Genomic DNA, 24,049 nt, shown 5'->3' on the forward strand with positions numbered 1-24,049 from the left:
TCCTCTCGAAGACGACGGATCTCCGATGTAGGAGACGTCCCAGTACCTTCCCTTCTTTGTAGCGCATGGGCGATAATTCTCCGAATATTCTTCTCTTCCACAATTGGGGCATCTCTCTTAATTTGATCCTCAGGGAGCTGCACACCGTGTCGCAAGCATAAAGAAGTGACCAAGCGTGGGTGATAAAGCTTACCACGTGTCTGGTGGGCACACTCATGGATACTGGTATTGATCAATTCTCCATAATTCACATCTATGCCCTTTAGCATGGCATAAACCAGCAGTGCCCTATCCTGAGTGACATGCTCATCATGCTTCGTTGGCAGAATTCTGTTTTTGACTATGTATAACCATCCTGCAGCAGCTAAGGAAACATCCTCGGGTTTTAGTCGTACCTTGCCATGAGTAGTCAAATCCCAAGTGGCAGAGGGCTTCCCAACACATTCTAGAGCCTCATCAAGCTGTTCTAGAGTCGGAGTCACTAACATCTTATTGCCCACAGCATCTCTGATATTCTTAATGTTGAAGGTGTAGTTGATCTGAGTGGCATCAAACCTTATTTCCTTCCCACGCACTATGGCTATATGTGACTGGGGATGGACAGCAGCATAGAACTCTCTGACTAACTCCAAAGCCTCACATTGTATGGGCTGAATGAGTGGTCTGATTACGCTTGTTTACATGCGTAAAAAGAAGGTTTTAGATGCTATTTTTACAATGTTTCAGCTTTGTTTCGGATTTTTCTCGATCATTTGGGTTCCAATTCATGCAAAATTCATATATTATGGTTTGTGGTTGGCTTATATTGTATTTATGACATTTTAGGACCATTTGGGAGTGCGAATTAATCAAAAGAAGCAAAAAGTCGGAAAAACTTACATGGGAGGCGCCAGACGCCTGGGAAGCCTGCAGAAAAACAGGTTTTCTTCCAACTTTGCCCTTAATGAAACGCGTCTTCCAATGCGTTTTGGTGGTTCCAACCGATGCATACGTGTAGAAGAAGTGCTCCACTATCAGTTTGAGCACGATTTGGTCAGTCAAAAGAGTTGGAAATGGGTGATTCACCATCGTTTTAGGACCTACCTAACCAATTCTGCACAGCTATAAATTCCAGCAACTTCTCCACCAAAATCATCAAGCCTTGCTTCCTTCTCTTGATCATTTTTAGTGTTTCTTTGTTGCTTTCTACGTACTTTTGAGTTGCTTTCATTAGTTGCTTTTCGTTTTTAAATCCCGAGCACTTTACATTCTTTTATTGAGCTTTGTTTTGTTTCCATTTGTACTTAGTTATTTTCTACTTATTCAAATATATAAAAATCTAGCACTTTGCTTATCTTCCCTTTGCCTTTACTTTATTTTTAGTTAAGAGAGTTGTGTTTTTGGAGAAAAGAGCACGTGACACTCTCCCTTGCTTGAAAGAGAAGGGCGAAGCTCTCAGTCTCGATAAAAACTCTCCGTTAGTTAACTTTTGTTTTTCACACATGCATTCCACATTCAACCATTTTACTTGCTGTATTTTCTTCAATATGTCTTTCTAAATTCCCGTCTCTAGCCCGGTTATGGATAGTTAGCCTTTTATGTCTAAAAAAGGTTGCTAAGAAGTAGTGTTTTTGCTTCCCATTCATTGCTCAACATGTTTTCCCAAAAATTTAGGATTTAGAGAAGGCCACTATAAGTCTTAACAAGTCAATACTGAAAAGGTTGCTTATTTGCATTGTTGAGTGGTTAAACCAAGGAGAGGAGCGCCTTAGACATAAGGGTTCCGCTTAAGTAGCCTAGACATAGGATCTTAACCCGAGGTTGTGACTATTTCCATCCTAAAACTAAGATATCTATCATAATAAACATATTAGGGAATGTCTTAGGACTTTGAACTTGCTTAGACATAAGTAAAGTGAGAAGCGTAGTCGTTGGTTTCTAAAGTAAAATGCATATTGTCCTTAGCATGTCCTTGATTCTTTGATGGCTAACTTGAAGTAATTCGGGCTAGGTTTTATTATTATAAGTCCAAATCCCAAATCCAAACCATTATTTGTGACCACTTCCCATTTTACAAGAATCACTCATTCCAACATTCACTATTCTTTAAAACTTTAGAGTTTGGAAATTGTTTAGAAGTCCTTGAGGATCGATACTTGGATACTCCGTCCATTTTATATTACTCTGACAGGTGTGCGCTTGCATCTATATAATTGTTACCATGCTTAGCGCGTGCGTTCAGCATAAACGCCCAGTCATGGTCTCCATTCTTTATCTCTAGCGGTCTCCTAGAGTGAGATCGAATCCCAATTCTGTCATAATCTTACGGGATTCCATTAATGAAGTTCGAGTGGCTAAATTTGCCGCGTTCCATTGCATCTCGACCTCCTCTCCCTCAGACAAGTCCAGTTCGATTGTATCAACTGGCCCAGGTGCCACTAACTTCTTCTTAGCTTCAGCTGCTTTAGCTTTCGCAGCTCTCGTTTTAGGTTCATTCATGGGCACTGTCGGCTTCTTAGCCTGAACTGCACGACGTTTTGAACTCTTTTTCTCCCGCCTCTTGTATTGGAACATTTCCCTTATCATCTGCGTGTCCTCAGGATCTTCTTCGCTGGTAGGTTCTTGAGTACTATTCTCCCCAACCTTGGATCTACCTGTATCACACCCAAGCGGGTTAACTGCATTAGAAGGAATAGTGTGAGCATCCCTTACCCCTGGTAGAGTGGCCATCGGTGTGACATACTCATCCGTTGCCAACGGAGTAGATCCAGTTGCCCCAGTAGGTGTAATAATCAATGGAGATGAATAAAACTGCTCCTCATCCCTGTTCTCTATAGATGAATCCTTAGGCGTCAGACGCCTACTACTCCCATCTTCCTCAATTTCTGGGTCCGTCATCACCTCCTTGCCCTTCCTCTTTTGCCCTATCGAAACCCCGGGCTCTAGCCTCTGGCTATGGCTCTTCTCTTGCTCTCCTCCATGCTCAACTCCTGCATCCATTGGCAAATTGGTTGGGATTGGCATCCTAGGAGGCTCTAAGGGTTTTAGTTGTCCCATGTTGAAGGTACTCAATATGTTAGGGTTCAATTGGGGTGCTCAAGGTCCTCTTTCTAGGAATGGAAGTTGAGGTGGTGGGGGAACCCTAGGTGAAATCATCCCATAATTGTGTGGAGGTACCTAATGACCCATTCCATAATAAGGTGGAAAGCTAGGAAATAGAGTAGATGGGTTGGGCATTCCATAAGGATGAACACTAGCTGGAATTTGCGTTTGGGACAAGGGAAAATGATAGGAAGGAATCGGGTGAAACATAAATGGTTGGTACATACCCGGATTGATCATTGAAGGAAGTTGTTGAGGATTTTCAGCTCTAAACTCACTGTTTTGAGGTATATTAAAGGTGGGTAGTGGCTGAAAATTCACATAACCATGTGGGTCCATCATAGGAGGTTGTGTAGGAGCTTGGGGAGGAAAAGTAGGAAGTGAAGTTTGTTGAGAAGAAGAAGCCATAGAACTAAACAAAGGCTGGAATTTCTGCTTCTTCTTGGTTGTGGCCGAAATCGAGAACAATGGTGGGGAGGGAGTGTTTTTTTTTTCGAAAAACAAAGGGGAGGAAGAGAGTTGTGTGGGTTTTGGTGGAGGTGCAAGGCTTAGGAAATGGGTCTATTTAAAGCTTTCCCCAAACTAAATCCTAAATGGAAAGGGATTGAGTTTTCAGTTCAACTAGGTTTCCTAAACCTAAAAGGAAAAAATAAGTTTGAATTCCAAATAGGATTAGGGAAACAAAATTTGAAGAATTTTTTAGTTTAAGGAGAGATTTGAAACTTAAATCACAAAGGATTAATGTTTGACCCAAAATAAAACCCATAAAAGTCGAAAAATGAAACCCAAATCACGAAGGAAAAAGAAATTCGAAATACTGGAAAAACAGAGCAGGCGCCAGGCGCCTGCGTAAAATTTTTTTTTTTTACGTTTTTTTTTTCTCTTTTCTTTCTTTCTTTTTGTTTTTCAACATTTTCAAAAACATTCTCTTAATAAGAAAAACTTTTTATAATTAAACAAAAAGAATATACAAGATACAAAGACTTCCTTCCTTTACTTTTGTTCTTTCAAAAACGGATAAGAAGGAAAAACATTTTTCGCAAACATTTATTGACCTGAAAGTTGAATAGAGGTTTTTCCTCTATCCACTGGTTCTCCAAAATATGGCTTAAGTCTCTGCCCATTTACTTTAAAAATATTTCCCTTAGAGTCAACTAGATCCACTGCCCCATATGGGTAGACTTTAAAAATTTTAAAGGGACCAAACCATCTAGACTTAAGTTTCCCAGGAAAAAGTTTCAACCTATAATTGAATAACAGAACCAGATCACCTTCTTGAAGATTGTTCGGCTGAAGACGCCTATCATGCCACTGTTTAGTTTTTTCCTTAAATAACTTAGCATTCTCATAAGAAAATTGCCTGTGTTCTTCTAATTCCAACAATTGTAACTTCCTCGGTTCACCTGCAGCCGACAAATGAAAATTTAATTTTTTAGTAGCCCAAAATGCTTTATATTCCAGCTCAAGAGGCAAATGACATGCTTTTCCAAAGACTAGCCTATATGGGGACATGTCGAGGGGAGTCTTAAATGCTGTCCTATATGCCCAAAGTGAATCATCAAGCTTAAAAGACCAATCCCTACGGTTAAGATTTACAGTTTTTTCTAAAATGTTTTTTATCTCCCTATTAGATATTTCGGCTAACCCATTCGACTGAGGATGATATGCTGTTGCAACCCTATGACGCACATTGTATTTAGTCAGCAACTTTTGCATAGACCTATTCACAAAATGAGCCCGCCCATCGCTTATCAGACAACGCGGGGTTCCATAACGCGTAAAAATGTGCTTTTGCAAAAAACTAATGACAACTTTAGAATCATTGGTAGCAGTTGCAATAGCTTCTATCCATTTCGAAACATAATCTACTGCTAACAATATATAAAGCTTACCATTAGAAGATGGAAATGGACCCATAAAATCTATACCCCACACATCAAATATTTCAATCTCCACGATCGGGGTTTGATGCATTTCGTGGCGTTTAGATATATTACCTGTCCGTTGGCATTTGTCACAAACCTGGGCAAACTTATGTGCATCTTTGAACAGAGTGGGCCAAAAGAACCCACTTTGCAAAACTTTGGCTGTGGTTTTATGTCCTGCAAAATGTCCTCCATATGAAGACATATGACAAGCGTCTAATATCGCCTCGTGCTCTTCTTCTGCTACACACCTGCGTATGATATTGTCAGGTTCTAGCTTATATAAAAACGGTTCATCCCAACGATAAAATCGAACTTCATTTAGAAATTTCTTTACCTGTTGCTTGTTAAACTCATAAGGAACTATTCGACTTACCAAATAATTTGCTATATCGGCATACCACGGAACTGAATCAACTCGCAAGAGTTGCTCGTCAATAAACTTTTCACGTATAACAGTTCCATCATCACAGAGCGGGGATTCCAATCTAGACAGGTGATCAGCAACTTGGTTTTCAGTACCCTTCCTGTCCCTAACTTCAATATCAAACTCTTGAAGTAACAAAATCCACCATATCAAATGTGGTTTAGCATCTTTTTTAGCAAATAAATATTTTAAAGCAGAATGATCAGTAAAAACAATGACTTTTGTGCCTATCAAGTAAGACCTAAACTTATCAAAGGCGAACACAACTGCTAACAGTTCCTTTTCAGTAGTAGTGTAATTGAGTTGTGCATCGGTCAGAGTCTTACTAGCATAATACACATGATGCAAGATCTTGTTTTTACGTTGTCCTAACATAGCTCCTATTGCATAATCACTAGCATGACACATGAGCTGGAAAGGTAAATCCCAATTAGGTTTGATAATTATAGGGGCTGAACTTAAAGCAACTTTCAACATTTCAAATGATTTTAAACAGTCATCATAAAAAACAAATGGTCTATCAGGTTCTAACAATTGACACAAGGGTTTAGAAATTTTAGCAAAATCTTTTATAAAGCGGCGGTAAAATCCCCCATGCCCTAAAAAACTTCTAATCCCTTTAACATTCGTGGGAGGAGGTAGCTTTGAAATGATGTCTATCTTAGCGTGGTCTACCTCTATTCCTTGCTTGGAAATTTTATGACCCAAAACAATACCCTCTTGTACCATGAAATGACACTTCTTCCAATTTAGGACTAGGTTTGTTTGTTCACATCTCTCCAATACTCTCTCCAAATTAACTAAACATGCGTCAAAAGAATATCCAAAAACAGAAAAGTCATCCATAAAAACTTCTAGAATATTTTCTACCATGTCAGAGAAGATGGCCATCATACACCTCTGAAAAGTCGCGGGTGCATTGCATAATCCAAAGGGCATTCGCCTGAAAGCGAACGTACCATACGGACACGTAAATGTTGTCTTCTCCTGGTCCTCTGGAGCAATAGTAATTTGATTATAACCCGAATATCCATGTAAAAAAACAATAAAAATCCTTACCTGCCAGACGGTCGAGCATCTGGTCAATAAACGGTAGAGGAAAATGGTCCTTCTTCATTACCTTGTTGAGTTTGCGATAGTCAATCCAAACTCTCCACCCACCCACAGTTCGGGTTGAAATGAGCTCATTCTCCTCGTTGGCCACCACGGTTATACCCCCTTTCTTGGGTACACACTGTACTGGGCTTACCCAGTTGCTGTCGGATATTGGGTATATAACAACGGCGTCAAGCCATTTAAGAATTTCTTTCCTTACAACCTCTTTCATCTTCGGGTTCAACCGCCTTTGACTCTCAATAGAGTTCTTAGCATCTTCTTCCAATAAGATTTTGTGCATGCAAAAGGCCGGGCTTATCCCTCGGATATCTGCTATCGTCCATCCAATGGCCTTTTTGTGCTTCTCCAAAATCTGCAATAAAGAATATTCATTAGTAGGTGATAAATTGGAGGCTATAATAACTGGTAAAGTGTCGTTATCCCCTAGATACGCATATTTCAAATGCGACGGCAATGGCTTCTGCTCCAAAGTGGGTGGTTCCACTATGGACGGAAGTAACGACTTGCATTCTTCTTTTTGTATTTTTTCAACAGGATTAGTCACATCTTCCGGTCCTTCTGCTATCTTATCAAGCTCTTCTTCAATCTCTGTAACTAACAAGTCACAAAACTCATCAAACATAACAGGATTCAAGCTATTTATAGCAGAGCACTCTTCAAAGTCTCCTGGTAATTTCATGGCGTCTAGAACGTTAAATTTAACTTCTTCATTATTTACCCTCATTGTAATTTCTCCCTTCCTCACATTAAAAACTGTATCCCCAGTGGCTAGAAATGGTCTTCCCAAAATAATGGGAACGTCTAAGTCTGCCTCGCAATCTAGGATGATAAAGTCCGCAGGGAAAATGAATTTGTCCACCTGGACTAAAACATCGTCTATCTTTCCCTCAGGTCTTATGATAGATCTATCTGCTAGTTGGAGGGTAACCGTAATAGGTCTAGCTTCTCCTATGCCTAAAGATTTGAAAACTGATAGTGGCATAAGATTAATGCTAGCGCCTAGATCACATAATGCCCTACCTAAGTTTTTCCCTCCTATGGAACATGGAATGGTAAAACTGCCAGGATCGTTACATTTCATGGGTAGCGGGCTGCCTACAGCTTCACTACTATATTTTGTCATGGCTACCAGTTCATGCTCTCCTATCTTTTTCTTCCTAGAAACTATATCTTTCAAAAACTTAGCATAATTTGGCATCTGTTCTAGAGCATCTACTAATGGTATATTTATATGCAATTGTTTTAAAATATCTAAAAATTTTCTAAACTGGGAATCATTATTTTTCTTAACTAATCTTTGTGGAAACGGGGGAGTAGGGGTACAAGAAGGTTGTACCTGTGGAGGAACACTCGAGGTGTCCTCATTACCTTTTCTAATATTTTCTTTTTCTGATATTGTTGGATTTTCTGGTATCTTTACAGTTGGTTCAGTGGATGGAATCTGTGCATCTGTTGTTGGCATTGTTGCTCCATCATATGCCAGTCCACTCTTAAGGGTGATAGCTTTGCACTGTTCTTTCCCTTCTCGTTTTGATAATTCAGTATGGCCTGGAAAAGAACCTTGTGGTCTATTCTTTAATTCATTGGCGAGCTGTCCCAATTGGGTCTCGAAATTCCTCATTGATGCCGCTTGGGATTGTATCACTGCGTCGGTTCGGGCCATGTAATCCTTCATCATATTCTCAAGATTTGAGTTGTTATTTTGAACTGGTGGAATCTGTGTTCTCTGGTTGTATGGTTGTTGCGGTGGCGGGATGTATTGCTGTGTAGGTGGAACATAGGGTTGCTTGTTCTGCTGGCTTTGCCCTTGATTAAAACCGCTCGAACCTCCTTGACCTCCCCATGAGAAATTAGGGTGGTGCCTCCAACCTGGGTTGTAGGTGTTCGAATATGGGTTAAAGTTCCTATTGTTCCCATGTCCTACATAAAAAACGGAAGCAGGGTTATGTGGACAATTATCATAAATATGGTTTTCACTGCAAAATGAACAAATGAGATCGTTGACTTGGCAAACAGAGGCAGGAGTGCAATAATCCGCCTGCACAGGTTGTATCGGCGTGGCTAATGGATTTTTTATTCCCAACGCCATCTCTTTCAGCCTCTGGTTCATTGTAACCATCTCTTTTTGCATCGAGGTCGCAATGTCCATAGCAAAACTCCAGCTGGATCTTGCTTCTTTGGTGCTGCCCTAGATCTTTGCGAACACCATAGTTCGTCGTGTGAAGCTAAGTCATTTAGGATGTCGACTATCTCGTTGAATGTCTTCTTTGTAAAGGCTCCATTGGCAGCATTGTTTAGCATCATCTTAGTAGGATGATCTAAACCTCTAAAGAAATGTTCTATCTGGATGCATGTCGGCAAGCCATGGTTCGGACATTTCCTGATTAGTTCTTTAAATCTTTCCCATGCCTCGTGAACAGGTTCACGATCATACTGTCTAAAGGAGATTATCTCCTCTCTGATATCAGCGTGGCGAGTAGGTGGGAAGAATTTTGTTAAGAACTTCTCCATTAACGACCCCCATGTGGTGATGGATCCCGGTGGAAATGCATTGAGCCATGCTTTAGCTTGGTCCTTCAAAGAAAATGGAAAAAGTGTTAGTCTAAGAGCATCGTCTGTTATACCAGGTAATCGAAATGCATTTGCAATTTGAATGAATGATTTCAGATGATCATGTGGATCCTCATGTTCCTGCCCTCCAAAATTTCAAATTGTCTGCAACATTTGGAACATCATTGGTTTAAGCTCAAAGTTTGCGTGGGCTGGAATAGGGTTGACTATCCCTGCATCAAAGTTCTGAAAAGCCGTGGCGGCATATTCTCGCATTGCCACGTCTCTTTTGTCCGCCATCTGGATATGGTTGAATTAATCATTTCTTGCGTGATCCCTCATATTACCGTTAACAACAGGTGGATCAACCGGATCACGAGGTGGATTATCTGCCATTGATGTGCTCGTACTCTCTACCTCACTTTCAGGACTGATTTCACCTTCTCTCTCTTTTTGCTTTTCTAGTTGTTTTCGAAGTCTTTGCTCCTTTCGAGTTTTTCGAAGGGTCCGCTCAATCTCAGGGTCAAGGGGTAGAAGAAAAGATCTTGTGGTCATGCACTTTAACTTACCCTTGTGAGATAAACGACCAAAAATATACAACAAAAACGGTGGATGGAAATTACACCCGACAACAATTCACAAAAATAGAAACTAAATGAATTTGAAAATAATTTTAAAACTAAAGTCCCCGGCAACGGCGCCAAAAACTTGACTGGTGATTTATGCTGAACGCACGCACTAAGCGTGGTAACAATTCTATAGATGCAAGCACACACCTGTCAGAGTAATATAAAATGGATGGAGTATCCAAGTATCGATCCTCAAGGACTTCTAATTAATTTCCAAACTCTAAAGTTTTAAAGAATAGTGAATGTTGAAATGAGTGATTCTTGTAAAATGGGAAGTGGTCACAAATAATCGTTTTGGATTTGGGATTTGGACTTATAATGGTAAAACCTAGCCTGAATTACTTCAAGTTAGCCAACAAAGAATCAAGGATATGCTAAGGACGATATGCATTTTACTTTAGGAACCAACGACTACGCTTTTCACTTGACTTATGTCAAAGCAAGTTCAAAGTCCAAAGACATTCCCTAATATGTCTATTATGAGAGATATCTTAGTTTTAGGATGGAAATAGTCGCAACCTCGGGTTAAGGTCCTATGTCTAGGCTACTTAAGTGGAACCTTTATGTCTAAGGCGCTCCTCTCCTCGGTTGAACCACTCAACAATGCAAATAAGCAACCTTTTCAGTATTGACTTGTTAAGACTTACAGTGGCCTTCTCTAAATCCTAACTTTTTTGGAAAACATGTTGAACAATGAATGGAAAGCAAAAACACTACTTCTTAGCAACCTTTTTTTAGAAATAAAAGGCTAACTATCCATAACCGGGCTAGAGACGAGAATTTAGAAAGACATATTGAAGAAAATACAGCAAGTAAAATGGTTGAAATTGGAATGCATGTGTGAAAAACAAAAGTTAACTAACAGAGAGTTTTTATCGGGATTGAGAGCTTCGCCCTTCTCTTTCGAGCAAGGGGGTGTGTCACGTGCTCTTTCCTCCAAAAACACAACTCTCTTAACTAAAAATAAAGTAAAGGCAAAGGGAAGATGAGCAAAGTGCTGGATTTTTATATATTTGAATAAGTAGAAAATAACTAAGTACAAATGGAAACAAAACAAAGCTCAATAAAGGAATGTAAAGTGCTCGGGATTTAAAAACCAAAAGCAACTAATGAAAGCAGCTCAAAAGTACTTAGAAAGCAACAAAGAAACACTAAAAATGATCAAGAGAAGGAAGCAAGGCTTCATGAATTTGGTGGAGAAGCTGCTGGAATTTATAGCTGTGCAGAATTGGTTAGGTAGGTCCTAAAACGATGGTGGATCACCCATTTCCAACTCCTTTGACTGACTAAATCGTGCTCAAACTGATAGTGGAACACTTCTTCTACACGTATGCATCGGTTGGAACCACCAAAACGCATTGGAAGATGCGTTTCATTAAGGGCAAAGTTGGAAGAAAAACTGTTTTCTGCAGCCTTCCAAGGCGTCTGGCGCCTCCTGAGGTATTTTTCCGTCTTTTTGCTTCTTTTGATTAATTTCCACTCCCAAATGGTCCTAAAATGTTATAAATATAATATAAGCCAACCACAAACCATCATATATAAATTTTGCATGAATTGGAACTCAAACGACCGAGAAAAAGTCCGAAACAAAGCTAAAACATAGTAAAAACAGCATCTAAAACCTTCTTTTTACGCATGTAAACAAGCGTAATCAGTATTCTTGCCCAGCCAATCGATCTAGCATCTGATCAATGAATGACAATGGAAAATGGTCTTTCTTGGTTGCCTTATTCAATTTCCTATAATCCATACAGATGTGCCAACCTGTTATGGTTCTTGTGGGGATCAACTCGTTGTTGTCATTTGGCACCACTGTGATCCATCCCTTCTTGGGTACAATTTGACCGGGCTCACCCAATCACTATCAGCTATTGGGTAAATTATCCCAGCATCAAGCCATTTAATGATCTCCTTCTTAACAACTTCTTTCATGGCAGGGTTCAGCCTTCTTTGGTGCTCAATTGAGTTTTTACATCCCTCTTCTAGATTGATCTTATGCATGCAGTAACTTGGACCGATCCCCTTTATGTCAGCTAAAGTCCAGCCAATCACCCTCTTGTGATTCCTCAACATTTCTATCAAACGGTGCTCTTTTTCTTTGTTTAAGTATGCTGCAATGATGACTGCCAGTGTTTCTGCTTCTCCCAGATAAGCATACTTAAGGTGTGATGGTAGGACTTTCAGCTCTAACTTGGGGGCCTTCACCACAATGGCTGCAGTGGTGCTTGTACCCTGTCCTTCAATTCCAGCAGTTCAAACATTTTCTTATAGATTCTATCAGTAGCAGGGTCATTTGGCTGGCGTTGGATTAGCTTGGCCTCCTTGTCTCCAGCCTTGAGAATTCTGGTTAGTTTGTCCTTCATTTGGTTCAACAGCTCTTCCTTTTGTATTTCATCACTTTTTAAATCATCTGCAATCTTTAACAAAAAACATTTTTCCATATCAGTAGGGTATTTAACAGAGTTAAAAACAGAGAATGTCACTTGCTGGTCATTAACTCTCATAGTGAGCTCTTCATTATGCACGTCGATCAAAGCTCTACCTGTGGAGAGGAATGGTCTTCCCAAAATGATTGGGATTTCCTTATCACTTCATAATCCAGTATGATGAAATCTGCAGGAAAAGTGAATTTATCTACCTAACCAAAACATCCTCTATCTTGCCTTCTGGATGTGTAATGGACCTATCTGCCAGCTGTAAGGTGACGGTTGTTAGTCTTGCTTCTCCAATCCTTAACTTTTGATACATTGATAAAGGCATTAGGTTGATGCTAGCACCCAGGTCATACAATGCACGCGGTTACATTTTTCCCTCCTATAGACACAGGAATGGTAAAACTTCCAGGGTCACCCATTTTCTGAAGGAGCTTTCTGTCAAAATGGCACTGCATTCTTTTGTAAGGGCCACCGTTTCAAATTCGCCTACCCTTCTTTTCTTTGCCAATATATCCTTAAGGAATTTGACGTAGTTTGACATCTGCTCTAATGCTTCTACCAAGGGTATGTTGACATGGAGCTATTTCAGCACCTCTAAAAAACGATCAAACTGCACGTCCTGGTTTTTCTTTTGCAACAGTTGGTTTTTCTTCTGCACATCCAGGGGAACTTGATTTTCCACTGAAATTTTTACTTTCTTTTGCACTGGTGCCTCCGTAGACACTTCCTCAACAGGTTCTATTTATGCAGCCCTCTTTCCTTTGTTTATCTCTGGCTCAGGTTGCTTCGTCATTCCTTGTTGTGCCATCGGTTCTGGTTGCCCTATTTGCTCAAGTGATGCTCCCGCATCATTTACTACCTTCTCTTCAGTATTTATATTCTCTGATACGCTCTCAGTTACAACCTCTATCTGAAGTTCCTCCTGTTGTACAACATTATCCTCTCTCATCAGAGCTAGGTAGGGGTGTAGTAATGCCTTTCCACTGCGAAGAGTCAATGCTTGGCATTGCTCTTTTCCTTCCCTCTTAGGATTCTCAGTGTTACTTGGCAGGGTGCCTTATGGGCGGTTTTTCATTTCAATAGCCAACTGACCTAGTTAAACTTCCATGTTTCTTAAGGTGGCAGCTTGGCTTTGTATCAATGCATCATTCATTGCCATATAGTCTCTCATCAAGGCCTCCATAAAGTTTGAGGGGTTAGTTGCTGGCCTTGCTCCTTGCGGTTGGCTAGGCATCAGTAGTCCTGGTTGCTGCGTTGTTTTCTGTTGGTACTGCCTGACGTTTTGATTCCCATGATTACCTAGATTTCCTCCCAAGCTAAATTTGGATGTTGCCTCCATCCTAGGTTATAGGTATTCGAGTAAGGGTTGTTTCTGCCAGGATGTCCCAAATAATACACTGATGCTGGGTTTTCCGGGCAAGAGTCATAAGTATGATCACCTTCACAGTAGGAACATGAGATTGCCATTACTTTGCTTGATTATGAGTTAGTAGACGATGCTGTAGCAGCACTCATGTTATTTACCTGTTGGTTAGTTTGCTATTTGATCTTTTAGAGAAGCCATCTCCGTGTTGCTAGCAGCCCCATATTTTTCTCTGTCATTTATAGCTCTAGAATCTGACCAATGGAAGTTATTGGAAGAGATTGCTCTGTCTCCATCATCTGCCAACGGAATAACATTTAGAGGGGGCACAGCTACTGGATTAGCCATGTCTCCTCCATGTAGTTCTTCCACAACTGGATTGGGGAGCCTTGGTGGTTGATCCATGGGGTTAGTTTCAACTCGCTGACGACGCTGTTCTCTTCTTCGTTTGTGGAAAGTGCGCTCAATTTCGTTGTCAAGCAAGTATTCTAACCCTTGCAAATCGTGCATTCACCTTCAAAGTTCACCAATACAGTAGTCAAAGAGCTAGAATAAAATTTATTTAATCAAAATACAGAGTGTAAAGCAATTTAGTCGCCGACAATGGCGCCAAAAACTTGTTGTCCACTAATTTTGCTACCAATTCTTATATGTGCAAGTGTACACAATCGTCGCAGCAAGAAATAAAAGTTCGAATCCACAGAGACTAAATGCTTAAACACTCAATATTTACTCAAGGAAACAATGCAATAAACCAAGGGGTTTTTGTTTTACGAAAACTAAAATATATTGACGTAAAGGCTATTTAAAGCGAGTATCTTATATCAAACACAAAAGTGAAGTCTGCTAGTCTGCCACACATCCACAATAACTTAATAACATCGTATAAAAACAAGGGCGTAAGGGGGAAAGGAAGCCGACTCGTCTGAGCCACTCTAACTATGCTGTAGAAGAAATGGAGTATTGTAATGGTCAAAAAGACAAGGTGTTCTTCCAAACACCCTAGGTTTTCTACTACTAACATTTATAGACAAACATCAATAGCATATATGCACAGTTCTTATGACCAAGCTAGGTGATGCTTATCCCTAAGTCACCACACGCTAAACTCAAGTAGACTCTAACCCAAGATGAAGGGTTTCGCTGCTTAATACATTTTTCCAAACATGATCAAAGAGGTATTTCAAAATGGTGATCAAGTACGTTGAAAATAGAGTGATAAAACAACTTCAACTCAAAACAAATTTTCATTAAAGCAAACAATAAGGTTACAGCCCAGAAAATAAGTCTAGAACATCTCCCCCTTACACAAGTTGGTTAGCTATGCAAAGCCATAAGGAGAGCCAAACAAACTGTAGGAATGAAAATAATACAAAGATCAGAAAATGAAGAGAAGGAGCGGAAGATCAGCTCCCAAATGGCACTGAAGAGTCTCCTTCTTCTCTTGACTTTCTCTAACTGTTTTGGATAGGATTTCTTGGGGTGAGGGTGGATTCCTTCAAGAATGAACAAGGGGAATATTTTTTGATGCGTGTGTCATTGGAGGCTTCTCCTCTTGTTTGCATTTATACCCCTTTCAGATATTAGAACAACAACACAAGCCTCGAGGAACCCAGCTCTTACTTTTCGGTAAAACCTCTAATTACTGTGCTAAATTCTACTAAGAAGCTTGTTCACTGTTAGCTTGCTGCTTTATGTCTTTATCTAGAACCGATGCTGTAGCCTCATCGAAGCTGCAACAAAAATGCTCAGAAATAGATCATTTAATTTAGTGCTAACATAGACTCTTAGTAATGTGAGATATCTATTTATCTTGTAATTCAAGCACACTCACTGAATAAATGGGGTTAGAATAGACTAATTTTAGCTATGTCATGCAACTTATAGGCACAATTAACTCTCTTTAGGAGAGTTATCAAGTGTACACCAAAATGGCGTGTAAATGTGAGAATCTTTCTGAAAAGACCATGGAAAAGAGAAGAAATCACTTAGTTAGGTCCATGAGCTTTTAGAATTCACAATTCCCTCATTTTGAATGAATTATGCTTAATTAGGGATGTTTTGTATTAGGGATTGGAGAATTTGTTGAGGGCAAGCCAAGTGCTTTCAAGGTTGTGAAAGTGTTGCTGGAGCCGGAAGTCGCTCAGGATGCCCTAGTGTGTGTGACTGTGCAGTAATTTATTTGCACCAGTTTTACCGTGTCTGTACAGCCTCCTAGTGGTGCCCTAATTTTTAAGGACGCGATATAAATAGAAGAACAGTACCTATCTGCCACGGAGAACCCAAGAACAGAAAATGCATTTGGGCAATGAAATTGGAGAACATTCTCACCCATTTTGAAGAGAAGCCAACGAAGAAGAAGCCGAACCTTGCGTCTTCACTGAGTTGGGGGAATCTTCTCTACTGCTGAAGCTTCCTTACTCAATGGGCTACATTTCTTCTCTACCCACTCTTCTCTTTTCTTTTGTTATAAACTAAACCCCACCTTCGAGGGGGATGAACTCGCTGTAGCTTCCATCTATTTACACTTTAGTAACTCATATACATTTATGCTGATTTAATAGAGGTGTTTTTCTTCTTTCATCGTACTAATTTTGTTTGGACAACATTATTTGTTTGCTATGCTCACGTGAGGCTTGGGAAAGTCTTTGTGTTGTGTGTTTGCCTCTATTTGCGTAAGATTTCACTCTTAGAAGTAGAATGGTGAGTACTTAGGGATGAGACGACTCACCCTTTCATGCCTATAAACTGTTCGTATTGCTTGTTTAGTCTACAACGGGAGTTGGGGTTAAACATATTTGGGAATCTCGGGAGAGAGCCATGTCGGTTTGGGCATTCAGCATTTTGAGTTTATTACGGCATAATTAGATGTGAGTGAGAGCATTAGAGTGATTCCCCCTCAATTTACCTTCATTTCGCATTTGTTTCGCATTTTCTGTTTGTTTTTCGTTTTCAGATGCTCCAGAGCAAAATCGCAGAATATTTCTGTGTTTGCTCATTTACTATTTTTATCATTTACTGTTACAACATCCAGACCACTCTAAACAAATTATTTTTATTTTACTTTTTGGTATTCTAATATGCTATTTCAAGTAAACTATAATCTATGTGGAGACGACCTTATTTTTATACTACAACGGATTGTTTTGGTGTATAATTGCACCAATTTTCTCCTAGTTATGAGGAAGTGAACAAGTTTTTGGCACCGTTATTGGGGATTAAGTTTTCTTAATTGATTTTAGCAAATTAGAATACGAGACTTAAAGAGCTCTCTTAATCCCACTCTTGTTGATTTGTGAAGTGAATGAACGATTTTCCTACTTTGGAATTTGATTTTGACCCATAAATTGAACAAATTTTTAGAAGGAGAAAGGTCGAGCAAAGAGTCCAGTGCAAAGAAGAAATTGAAATGGATAACCCACAACATCCACTAGAGTTGAGAGTAGAGGGAGTACAAGGGGTTGTAGCTAGAAGACATGCTCCAGCAACTCCTCTGAATGCTGTTCTTCTCGTGGATGATATAGAGTAGGAAATAAGAGCACACGTGGCTCTAACATTCTACGATTTCAACCCAATGATTGCAGATCCTATTATTGAAGCCGATAGATTTGATCTGAAGCCTGCAATGTTTCAGATGCTCCAAACTGTAGGGTATTTCCACAGACTTTCATCCGAAGATCCCCATCGCCACCTACGATATTTTATGCAAGTTGTTGATTCGTTCAAGCTGCAATGAGTAACCAAGGAGGCTATGCGGTTGAAACTGTTTCCTTATTCCTTCAGGGATAGTGCTGGAGCATGGTTAGATTCTTTACCTGTGGAGTCAATCACTTCATGGAATGATTTAGTACAGAAGTTCTTGATGCAATACTTCCTACAATCGAAAAATGTGGAGCTTAGGAGCAAGATAAACAATTTTCAACAACTCCCAGAAGAATCTTTGAGTGAGTATTGGGAAAGATTTAAAGGATTGCTCCAGAGGTGCCCACATCGTGGAATACGACATTGCATCAATATTGAAACATATTATAACGGTTTGAATGAGGCCACACAGTTGGTGATTGATGCTTCAACAAATGAAGCCCTTCTATCCAAGCCGTATGTTGAAGCTTTTGACATTTTGGAGAGAATCTCGTGCAATAAGCACCAGGGCTGTTTCATTAGCAAAATTTAAAGGCTTGGCAAATGATGATGTGGTGGTTGATTTAAATTCGAAAATTTCAAAACTAGCAGACATTGTGATGAAGAGCATATCGCACTCAGATGCTGGAGCATCCAACGCTAAGGTAAATAGTTTGCATAATGTTTCATACCCTTATTGCGAAAGAGAGCATTGTTTTCAGGATTGTCCGGACAACCCAGCTTCGGTGTTTTATTTGGGTAATTCGCAGCCAAATAGGGAAAATGTTTATGAAAATACTTATAATTCGAGTTGGAGAAATCACCCTAATTTTGGCTGGGGTGGAAATTAGTCGAGACGGAATGCTGGAACTAGCAATGCTCTAGCATATCATCAGAAGGTGCAGTATCCACTTGGATTTTCTAGGCAGAATCAATACGCCGCTCCAAAGCATACAGAGACTATGACCCTAGAGGATATGTTTAAGACGTATATGGTAAAGAATGAGGCTTATATGGTGAAGAATGATACTATTGTTCAAAGTCTAGCGCATCATTGGGGAATATGGGGTGCAAATAGGTCAGCTAGCCACAGAGTTGAAGAGTCGCCCACGAGAAGTGTTTCCTAATGACACTGAACAGTAAAAAAGAGATGGGAATGAGAAATGTAAGGCCATCACATTGAGAAGCCGAAAGACACTACCTTCTGCCCACCCAAATGCGGATTCCTTGATGAATTAAATGAAGAAGAAGAAATTGAGGCAAACAGGACACCTATAACAATGCCAGTTAAAAAAAAGGACAAACCTTAGGGAGTTAGTGAATAGTGAGCAGATAGTGGATCCGCAAGGCAACACAAGCGATGAAGACAAACAAGTTGCTAAGACAGACAATGCTGAAGCATCCGTGTCCAAGGCAACTAAAAATCCAAAGCATCCGGAACAGGCCACTGCTCCAGTAACCACAACAGGATATGTTCCTACAGTACCCTACCCGGAAAGGTTGCAGAAAAAGAATCAAGACAGGCAGTTTAAACGATTTCTTCAGGTACTTAAGCAGATACATATTCATATACCATTTGTGGAATCCTTGGAGCAGATGCCTACATATGTGAAGTTTTTGAATGATGTGCTCACTAAGAAGCATAGGCTGGGAGAGTTTGAAACCGTCTGCTTAACCAAGGAGTGTAGTACAATTTAGACATATCCTTGCTTAGACAAGGTTCCCTTATAGGCAATATTTTATATTTAGTCTTTTATTATTTCATTTTAAACCTAGTTAAAACATAATAAAACACTACCCTTAATCATATTAGAAGATATAACCTATGGTCTAATTAATTTTAAACCCCTTTAAAATTAATTAACTTAGACCCTATGTTGCATGCAATTCTTTATTATAGATTTTAATTTCTATCTACTAAATTTTATAACTCTTATAAAAATTTAAGAAATTAAAACTATAATCATGCATTGTAAGCATACATTAATATAACAATTCTATTAAGTAAAGTAATGTCATGCTCAATGCAACTTTATTTTCATCTAATTAATACAACACTTATATTAATCATGAAAATAAAACATGCATTCATACATTATAACATTTATAACTATATGATGCATGATTATACATACATACTATATATCAAATATATATATTATGTGTGTAACCTACCGTGGGATTTTAAAACTATTTGGCATACAAAATTCAATCTACATTTAATTAAAATATACATTCAAAATGCATAAAATAATTAAATAGCAGAGTTGGACCAGATTTTGGTACCCTAAGAGAGAAAAATTAAATAAACAAATAAAAGAAGATAACGCCCGAAACCGTCCTTGATCCGCAAACCGGAGCAACGGAACCACGTTGGAGAACACCCAGGACAACGCCGCGGTGCCTGAGGGTAGCACTATGGCACTGCTACATCAAAAAAAAATTGCAGCATAGTGTCATGGCGCTACACAGCGTCGTGGCGCTACAATGCAGTGCCGTGGTGCTGTTCGCTATCCCCGCAGCGCCATGACGCAGTCTGGGCGGCCTACTTTGTCTTATTCGCTGTTTTCTACAATTTTTCGTCCAATCCGACTCTACGAACAGCTTTCGAGCGACCTGGACTTACAAACTCGGTACAGAAACACAATAACCAAAACACCGGGCACTTACATGATCAAATCAAGAAGCAAAATGCTATCTAAATGCCAAAAATCGGAAAATTTCTAACCCGCAAACCCATATTTCGAAAATAAGAAAACACCCACCAAGAACACCGATTTTGCCCCCAAAAAAATAGAACATCAACGCTGCTCTAATACTAATTGATGGGATGTGAGTCCCGTAGTGGAAGCAATGACCATCATTCATCAATTTTGAGAAACAAAACCAAATGTGCAAAAAGGAAATACAGGTAAAAAGTTACGTTTGAAGAACTGTTCTTCAACGATTTCCCGAACACCACCAAAAGATATTCCAAGCTATCCTCTTGGTATAGAGATAATGCTTGTGGGAGCGTTGGTTTAGAACGTGAGGGAGAATTGAGAGAGTGTGATTGAGAGAAAATCTTGAGAGTGTCTGTTGTGTTCTTCTAGAACCTTTTTGAAAAACCAAAAAAAAAAAAAAAACTGTGACGTGGGAGTTACCCCACGTCACTTAACTCCCCACTCCCCTGCATTTTTGTAAGAGAGTTATAAATTAATTATATATTAATATTATTAATAATAATAATTAATATATATATACTTATTTATTTAATTACTTAATCGTATTAATTAATAAATTATAATTAATTATTAATCTAATTAACAATTAACAATTAACATATATACATATATATATAAATCAAATAAATAATTAACACTTGATTATTTATTACAAAAATAGAATCATATTCTATAGCATTTCTCTCATATAACCTATAGTTGTAATGTACATCTTATCCACATTATTTTTAAACTCTAGTCTTAATATGAATCATATTAATATTAATTTTATATGAATCTCACTCAAATAATTTCTCTCATAATATATAGTTTTAATTAGAATTAACTATATATTATAATGTATCACTATACATATAATCCCTTGAGCAATTTGAACATTTCAAAATTTTTCAAAAACTTGATCCTCGTTTTACCCGTTATGAGCTAGCAAAGGGACCTAATGGACCTACAGATCAGATGCTCAAACGATGCGAGATTAATCGATCAAACTCATTGACCGAGTTAATCAACATTCGTCAACTACGGGTCACTCCACTAAAGATCCGCAGTTGTTCTCCTCTCACTCCAGAATGTTTTCATGTCCATGGATATATAACCTTTAATGACAAGCCAATTCTTCACGAATGCTCGTAACTCAAGCTGGGTAAAATTACCATTTTACCCCTAAGTTATATCTTACTCCTTAAATACGACTACTTCTCTAGTGAACAACCCGGTTATGGTCCGACCAATAACCGGAAGTCCCTCTCGGGCCATTGAGAAGGTGGGGCCCCTAGTTCAAGTCCCGGAGTCACCATTTAAGAGAACACTCATCTACTCCCTAAAGTCGGGAAGAGTGAATTCCATCTTGTGAAGTTATGTTCTCAGTTCCCCACTCGGTCTTATTCCCAAAATGGTAGGAATATTGAATCGGCGACTCTGGCCATTCTCACCCATACAAATCAAAGGACGAGCCCTCGCGGGCAGGAGTCCGTAACTCTTTCAAGATTGAGAATGAGTTACCTGATCATCCTAAGAAATAGCAATCTGTTGGTTAACGATGTGATATCTAAAGCTTGGCTATTTTGCGGTTCGGTCTCATACAAATTCTTTGTATAGGATACCCCCACTCGCATGTCTCCATACGGACGACCTGGGTCGAGTCGTCTGTAACATTTACAAAGTGGGTCGTATCCATAGTGTTGCCAGGATAAGGTACTCAGTCTTATCCATATATTATAGACCCTTTAGGTCATTCCCGGGACTATATCCAGTTGTATATCAGGGGTATATCAAATATATACCTAGTATATCAAGCATATATCAAATATAAACCCAATATATCATATATATACCCAATAGATATACTGTCTCGGTTACATGATAATAACCTTGGATGTTTAGTTTATTGGATTTTGGACAATGCAATGCTATGAATTCAACAACAGATTGATTGAATAAAACTTTATTGAATATATATTTGTTTTTACATAAATACAAACTACGAGTTTAGGACAACACACCCAACAATCTTCCACTTGAACTAAACTCAAGTGGGGTGTACATTATCATAAAGCAAAGGGAAAATACCATAAACTAGGGCATACACTATACCCATTACATTTCTCACACTTGCCCTAGACTAATCGTATAAAGCTCGTAGACCTAGACTTCCTAGATGGCCCTCAAACACTTTAGCCATGAGCGTCTTCGTAAAAGGATCATCAATATTGTGCTCCGAAGCGATCTTTGTGACAATCACATCTCTTCGTTGCACTATCTCCCGTATAAGGTGGTACTTCTTTTCGATGTGCTGGCCTCTCTTGTGGCTTCGAGGTTCTTTAGAATTTTCCAGAGCACCATGATTACGCTTGTTTACATGCGTAAAAAGAAGGTTTTAGATGCTGTTTTTACTATGTTTCAGCTTTATTTCGGATTTTTCTCGGTCGTTTGAGTTCCAATTCATGCAAAATTCATATATTATGGTTTGTGGTTGGCTTATATTATATTTATGACATTTTAGGACCATTTGGGAGTGGAAATTAATCAAAAGAAGCAAAAAGACGAAAAAACATCATGGGAGGCGCGAGGCGCCTGCGTGCCTGCAGAAAAACTGGTTTTCTTCCAACTTTGCCCTTAATGAAATGCGTCTTCCAATGCGTTTTGGTGGTTCCAACCGATGCATACGTGTAGAAGAAGTGTTCGACTATCAGTTTTAGCACGATTTGGTCAGTCAAAAGAGTTGGAAATGGGTGATTCACCATCGTTTTAGGACCTACCTAACCAAGTCTGCACAGCTATAAATTCCAGCAACTTCTCCACCAAATTCATCAAGCCTTTCTTCCTTCTCTTGATCATTTTTAGTGTTTCTTTATTGCTTTCTAAGTACTTTTGAGTTGCTTTCATTAGTTGCTTTTGGTTTTTAAATCCCGAATACTTTACATTCCTTTATTGAGCTTTGTTTTGTTTCCATTGTACTTAGTTATTTTCTACTTATTCAAATATATAAAAATCTAGTACTTTGCTTATCTTCCCTTTGTCTTTACTTTATTTTTAGTTAAGAGAGTTGTGTTTTTGGAGGAAAGAGCACGTGACACTCCCCCTTGCTTGAAAGAGAAGGGCGAAGCTCTCAATCCCGATAAAAACTCTCCGTTAGTTAACTTTTGTTTTTCACACATGCATTCCACATTCAACCATTTTACTTGCTGTATTTTCTTCAATATGTCTTTCTAAATTCCCGTCTCTAGCCCGGTTATGGATAGTTAGCCTTTTATGTCTAAAAAGGGTTGCTAAGAAGTAGTGTTTTTGCTTTCCATTCATTGCTCAACATGTTTTCCCAAAAAGTTAGGATTTAGAGAAGGCCACTGTAAGTCTTAACAAGTCAATACTGAAAAGGTTGCTTATTTGCATTGTTGAGTGGTTAAACCGAGGAGAGGAGCGCCTTAGACATAAGGGTTCCGCTTAAGTAGCCTAGACATAGGACCTTAACCCGAGGTTGCGACTATTTCCATCCTAAAACTAAGATATATCTCATAATAGACATATTAGGGAATGTCTCAGGACTTTGAACTTGCTTAGACATAAGTCAAGTGAGAAGCGTAGTCGTTGGTTTCTAAAGTAAAATGCATATTGTCCTTAGCATGTCCTTGATTCTTTGTTGGCTATCTTGAAGTAATTCGGGCTAGGTTTTATCGTTATAAGTCCAAATCCCAAATCCAAAACCATTATTTGTGACCACTTCCCATTTTACAAGAATCACTCATTCCAACATTCACTATTCTTTAAAACTTTAGAGTTTGGAAATTGTTTAGAAGTCCTTGAGGATCGATACTTGGATACTCCATCCATTTTATATTACTCTGACAGGTGTGCGCTTGCATCTATATAATTGTTACCACGCTTAGTGCGTGCGTTCAGCAAACCCTTAGTCAAGTTTTTGGCGCCGTTGCCGGGGACTTTAGTTTTAAAATTATTTTCAAATTCTTTTAGTTTTTATTTTTGTGAATTGTTGTTGGGTGTAATTTCCATCCACCGTTTTTGTTCTATATTTTTGGTCGTTTATCTCACAAGGGTAAGTTAAAGTGCATGAGCACAAGATCTTTTCTTGTACCCCTTGACCCTGAGATTGAGCGGACCCTTCGAAAAACTCGAAAGGAGCAAAGACTTCGAAAACAACTAGAAAAGCAAAAAGAGAGAGAA

At 39.0% G+C, this 24,049-nt stretch overlaps 2 non-coding genes across 2 annotated transcripts; one reads left to right on the forward strand and one right to left on the reverse strand.

The window, feature by feature from the left end:
• The first annotated feature begins 8,908 nt into the window (after window positions 1–8,908).
• LOC148210212 (small nucleolar RNA R71) lies at window positions 8,909–9,015 on the forward strand. Its single transcript, XR_015792502.1, has one exon. It is a non-coding gene; the product is annotated as a small nucleolar RNA R71 (small nucleolar RNA).
• An 8,403-nt stretch (window positions 9,016–17,418) lies between these two features.
• On the reverse strand, window positions 17,419–17,525 carry LOC148210213 (small nucleolar RNA R71). Its single transcript, XR_015792538.1, has one exon. It is a non-coding gene; the product is annotated as a small nucleolar RNA R71 (small nucleolar RNA).
• Window positions 17,526–24,049: the final 6,524 nt, after the last annotated feature.

The sequence above is a fragment of the Momordica charantia genome, assembly GCF_013281855.1.
Source record: "Momordica charantia cultivar OHB3-1 chromosome 7 unlocalized genomic scaffold, Mcharantia_2.0 BLBB01000007.1, whole genome shotgun sequence".
Taxonomy (NCBI): domain Eukaryota; kingdom Viridiplantae; phylum Streptophyta; class Magnoliopsida; order Cucurbitales; family Cucurbitaceae; genus Momordica; species Momordica charantia.